We start from the raw sequence: 6,170 nt of genomic DNA, 5'->3' as shown, positions 1-6,170 counted from the left end.
CCCTTCCTCCCTCCCTCCCTCTCTCTCTCTCTCTTTCTTTCTTTCTTTTTTGAGTCTCACTCTGTCACCCTGGCTGGAGTGCAGCGGCACAATCTCGCCTCAATGCAACTTCCGCCCCCTGAGTTTAAACGATTCTCCAACCTCAGCCTCCGAGCTGGGATCATAGGCATCTGCCACCATGCTCGGCTAGTTTTTTGTATTTTTAGTAGAGACGAGGTTTCACCATCTTGGCCAGGCTGGTCTTGAACTCCTGACCTCATGATCCACCCACCTCAGCCTCCCAAAGTGCTGGAATTACAGGCACGAGCCACCGCACCCGGCCCAATAGCCCAAATTTTCTAAAGAATCAAATATACTTTTGTTTGAGTCACAAGGAAATACTATGCTTCTGGATTGTGTTTTGACAAGGGTTATTGGGTGTTCAGTTTACTTGGGACCATTATTGCCAGAATACACTATTAAGGGAATAGTATTGCAGTGAGAATAAAAATAACATCTCACAGATATTTTGTTTGTTTGTATACTTAAATTAAATAATGTATGTAATACTTAGAGCTTAGAAGAATATCTGGCACATAGAAACTCTCAATATTTTAGCTTATTTTTATTATTCTCTAAGCCATACTTACTGCTAAACCACAACTATAATTATTGTGCTGATGATTATTAATTGTTAATTCTTTTTCATACTTTAAAACCTTCCTAACTCTCTTGCAGTGTGCTAACACTCCCTCTATTGTCTAATTCTAAGTCGCCTGCACTTTCCACTCTCATTTTGTATAATCTTAACTCCATCAGGTCCTACTTGCCCTGTTCCTGGGATAAAATAAAATGTCACTTTCTTTGTAGCTGTGTGCCAGGAGAGTACTGCCCAAAGGACAACTGGAGAGTTAATCAGGTCAGTAACAGAACTGCAGACAGCTGACAGGCGCCACAGAGGTCCTCTAAACCCACGAAGGAAACATTCATAGCTGCAGTCCAAGAAAGGAATAAAAATTAGAAACCTAAGGGAGTGTGGTCTGTTACGGAGAGAAGAATACGTGTCAGTCACAATGCGGCCCTCCAGATGCTTTGGGGACTGTCTGAGCAGAAGCAGCTTTCCTCCTCCCACATCTTCTACAGTGCGAGGTGCAATCAGTGACACTCACGGTTACTGTATATTGAAGAGGTATAGTCATCGTGATAGACCTTTTGCTTAATACTTTAAATGTATGGTTTCTAAAAAGCATATTTATGCAATACTTAATTGCTTGGGTGGGTTTCAAAACATATAGCTAACATTTAAAGCTATCTAGTTTTTTAAAAATTTCCATCCAAATTGAGAAGCATAATATGATATATAACATAATGATATGTAATAAACATATAGTATATATAATATTATACATTTATATTATAAGCATGGATTAGAATGATTTCATACAATAGGGGATAAAATTTGGCCCGACACGGTGGCTCATGCCTGTAATCCCATCACTTTAGGAGGCCGAGGTAGGTGGATCACCTGAGTTTGGGAGATCGAGACCTGCCTGACCAACATGGAAAAACCCCATCTCTACTAAAAAATACAAAAATTATCCAGGCGTGGTGGTGCATGCCTGTAATCCCAGCTACTCGGGAGCCTGAGCCAGGAGAATCGTTTGATCCTGGGAGGCAGAGGTTGAAAGAAATATATTATCCACGATTTCATACCTATTCTACTGTACTTTATTCCAATGTGGACAAAAACATAATTTAGATTAGATAAAATAAATATAAATGACCCTTAAAATATTTGATTTAATTTAAGGGAATAGTTGAAGTACTGACTTTAGAATTCAAATGACTTACGTTTGTACATACGACCACTGCTCTTTTTGTTATGTAAAATTTCCTATTTACTTCATACAGAGAAGTAGCCACATATAACTGTCTATGTTCTTAGCACGACAAAAGTCCTTCTGGCAATCAGATTACATTTTTAAGTAAATAAAATATTCCTTTAAGAGATATGAGAGCTGAAATGGTATATTTTATCAAGGAGAAAGAAAACAGTATTTTTTATGCTTTTCACCCCTCACAACCTGGCCTCAGAGTTGAACCCTCTGGCAATCCCTGTCCAGTTCCTTGCCAAAGAAAAGCTTCTCAGACTCAGAGCTACCCAAGTCTCTCTAGTCTTTCTGCTCCTTTGTGGACCAGCTTGCTTCTGGAAAAACTACATAGTAAAAAAAAAAACAGCCAACGTGAGAATGCTCCAGGTTTAATAACAAGTTTATTGGTATTGTGCTGGTACTGTGTCAAATGCCGTCTTTGGCCGGGCACAGTGGCTCACGCCTGTAATCCCAGAACTTTGGGAGGCTGATGTGGGTGGATCACCCGAGGTCAGGAATTTGAGATCAACCTGGCCAACATGGTGAAACCCTGTCTCTGCTAATAAGACAAAAATTAGCCTGGCGTGGTGGCGCATACCTGTGATCCCAGCTACTCGGGAGGCTGAGGCAGAAGAATTGCTTGAACTAGGGAGGCGGAAGTTGCAGTGAGTTGAGATTATGTCACTACACTCCAGCCTGGGTTAATTCCATCTAAAAATACATATATATATATATATATATATATATATATATACTGTCTTTGCATGTTCTCATTGGCTTGTTACCACAACCCTATCAAGAGAGTATATTTGTAATTTTTATTTTACAGACAAGGAAACTGAGATCTGGAGAAAGTCAAGCATTTAATTGCAGTGGAGCTGGGGCAGGAAGTCAAGGAGACTGCGTGGAAAGCTTTCGCCTCAACACCTCTTCCATGAAAACAGCTCCTTAAAGAGCCAACCATCATAAAAAGAAGACAACAAAAAGCAGGAGCTGGTTTTCAGGCTGACTACACAGGAGTGCTTCAAAGCAACCTCTCTGCATTTTGCTTTTCCTTACACCCACACTTCTTTCTCTCGTTTTTCTACGCTCACATGTGACTTCAGTACTACTTCCCTTCGTACTTTGTAATGAATTACCATAAAATTTCATGTTCAATCCTTCATTTCTTTTCCTTAGATTCAATTATTATAGTCTTAGAAGTATTAGGCCGGAGACCTCCACCTCACAGAAATTTGGGCTTATAAATCAGCAAAGGCTCTTGTTGCGGGATGCCTGTGTCTGCCACGGTGCTTGTCACGCACATGGGCACCCTGAAAAGCTATTTCATTTAATCGTCACAACTCGATGTATTCAAAAGAATGAGCTACGTTCCTCAGATAAAATTGCTAAGGGTCTTCAACACAGTTCACCAGATAACAATTGTCTGGGTTGGAACTTGCTGGAGATCTGTCTTGCCCAGACCTGTACTCTGCCCGTGAGTATCCATTCCATCACGATTGCTCAAGATCCATATGTTTCAGAAAACATTACAATAAAAATGTAGTTATTTCTTGACTGCCTGCCAAAGACAAACTTGTGCAGTACAAATTCAAATGTATTCCTCTAAAATACTACCACTAGGTCAAAAATCATTAAATTTCCTCACAAGAATTTTAAACACATATTTTCTGTTAATAGGTGAGTTGATCCGCCTTATTTATTTATGAAATCAGACACTTGACTTCTCAGTGGTTGGTCACCGACTGACACAAGATCAATTGTGTAAATCTCAATTGTGTTATTACTAATTCAGATAGGCTTAATTTTGTTTTGCTCAAGAAAGCAGCATGAATCAGGACATCATTATTTTGTTTACCCATTTACCTCATACTAAAAGTATAAAATATAAAGGAGAAAAATTTTAAATATCACCACATCACTGATGTACTTTGAAGGTGAAATGAATTAATTAATGAGGCACGGTGATTAATATTTCCCATAAATTGTCTTACTGTAGCATTAGGTTTTGTTTCCACTTGAATTTAGAATAAATCCATTTAGAGAATATAATTACTATCATTCTCATATAAACTTGTGATTTTCAGCAAACTGAAAAATTTAAATAAATTGAATCAGTCTTCAAAAGAGGTTGTTACAAAAATAGACACACATGGCCAGGCGCGGTGGCTCACGCCTGTAATCCCAGCACTTTGGGAAGCCGAGGCGGGTGGATCACAAGGTCAGGAGAGCGAGACCACGGTGAAACCCCGTCTCTACTAAAAATACAAAAAATGTTAGCCGGGCGTGGTGGCGGGCGTCTGTAGTCCCAGCTACTCGGGAGGCTGAGGCAGGAGAATGGCAGGAACCCGGGAGGCGGAGCTTGCAGTGAGCTGAGATAGCGCCACCGCACTCCAGCCTGGTGGACAGAGCGAGACTCCATCTCAAAAATAAATAAATAAATAAAAATAAAAATAGACACACATACAAAAGATTAATATCCAATGTGTGAAATAATATATTTTTAGACAAAGATAAGCGCATATGTATAATAGTGCTGAAAATTTGCCAATGTTCCAGAAATAATCAAGAACACAAAAAATGCATATCTTATTTTTGCAACATAACGTGTCATTATAAAAATTGCATCTCAAGGTATGTATATAGATACGTATGAACTCATTTCCATAATTTGTTTAATAATGTTAAATGGCTTGTTTTTCTGGGAGTTAAATAAAAACAATTCAACTTGCCTTTTGTATTCTAGCTTCTGTAATCTCACCAAATGTTGAATATTTTGAAAGAATGCACAGTTACATAAACAATATGCTTGGATGTCAGGAATTAATTTTTATGTCATTTGGTATACACAGTTTTTTTCAGAGATAAGTATAAGTACAACATTTGCATTTTTTTCCACAAGCAATAGGTCTTAGGTGATTTAATTTGTACCTTCAAATATAAACGTTTAGCATCTCCTTGTTACCATAGTATAGATTACCTCTTGTTAAGAAGATGCCCAATTATGCTGCAGCAGAATTTCCTAAACTGTGATCTAGGGAGGTGAGTATAAGGGAGTTTCTGAGCACATCTACTAGCCTAGCTATCGGATAGTCATGAACTGCTCTTTGCTGATGATGAGGAAGGTATCAATGAAGATCCCTTATTGCAAACTACACTCTGATTGCCCCAGGGTATCCAAGAGGCCATGTACAAGGACAGTGTATAGAAAGCTGGTACCAGATCACTGAGAAATGAGACTTTATCCACACTTCACTGCTACTGATCTGGTAAGAGATAACTCATGTCTTGGTTTAGCACAATCCCCTTGGTGATGAGCGACTTCCTGCTCAGTAAATTCACACGAGATCTGGTTGTTTAAAAGAGTCTGGGATCTTCCCCTTCTCTTTTCTTGCTCCTGCTATTACCATGTGATGTGCCTGTCTCCTGCTTTGCCTTCTGCCATAAGGAAAAGCTCCCTGAGGCCTCACCAGAAGCCAAGCAGATGCCAGTACCATGTTTGTACAGCCTGAGACTGTGAGCAAGTAAACAGCTTTTCTTTATAAACTACTCCATCTCAGGTATTTCTTTACAGCAAGGCAAAACCAGACTAATACATACTAATACGTATCCTGACCTACTAACCTGGATTGGGAGAAAGGGGTCAGCGTTAGGTGTACCAGAGTTGTTACACAGGCAAGTTACACACACACACACACACACACCCCAACTACAACTTTTGCAAACAATAGATATTGTTCTTTCACTCTTGGATTTTAAAATTTCTTTTCAGAAGCAAATAAAGGGTTCAGAGTATATTGTCATGAGGGAATACTGTGTCAAGGATGGCTTTAGTACAGTCTCCACTTTATTAATCCACAGCTATATTTTCCCACTCAGGCTCCATAGAAGGCTATAATGGTGCCAAGGTGGTAGGCAATCATTTGACCTCCTAATCTGGATAATTTAGTTATTTGTCGGCCAAATCCAAAAAATGCTCCCCTATTGCCATCCAAACTAGTGTGTGGTGTGCCACTGGGCCAGTAAAATTCCCCACTTTGCTCTATTATGGTGGTTTATATTTCTCCTTGTAAGACCTCCATACTGTTTCTGATGACACCAGCATCTAGCACGAGAAGGTTCCTTTGCTGAGCCAAACTGGACCAGGGAAGGTAGCAATGGCAGGGGAGAGTCTCTGCCCAGGCCAATCACTCAGTTCCCTACAAAGAGGAACATTTGTTGTTGTACTACATTGTGCAATATGTTCAGTTCATCCACTAGGAGAAAATTAGCAAAATGTAAAATTCCACACTCTGATGAGGAATTTGTGTTATCTTATGT

Source organism: Colobus angolensis, unplaced genomic scaffold (assembly GCF_000951035.1).
Source record: "Colobus angolensis palliatus isolate OR3802 unplaced genomic scaffold, Cang.pa_1.0 Scaffold40, whole genome shotgun sequence".
Lineage (NCBI taxonomy): Eukaryota > Metazoa > Chordata > Mammalia > Primates > Cercopithecidae > Colobus > Colobus angolensis.
The sequence above is the reverse complement of the archived record's forward strand: the minus strand, read 5'-3'. Positions refer to the sequence as shown.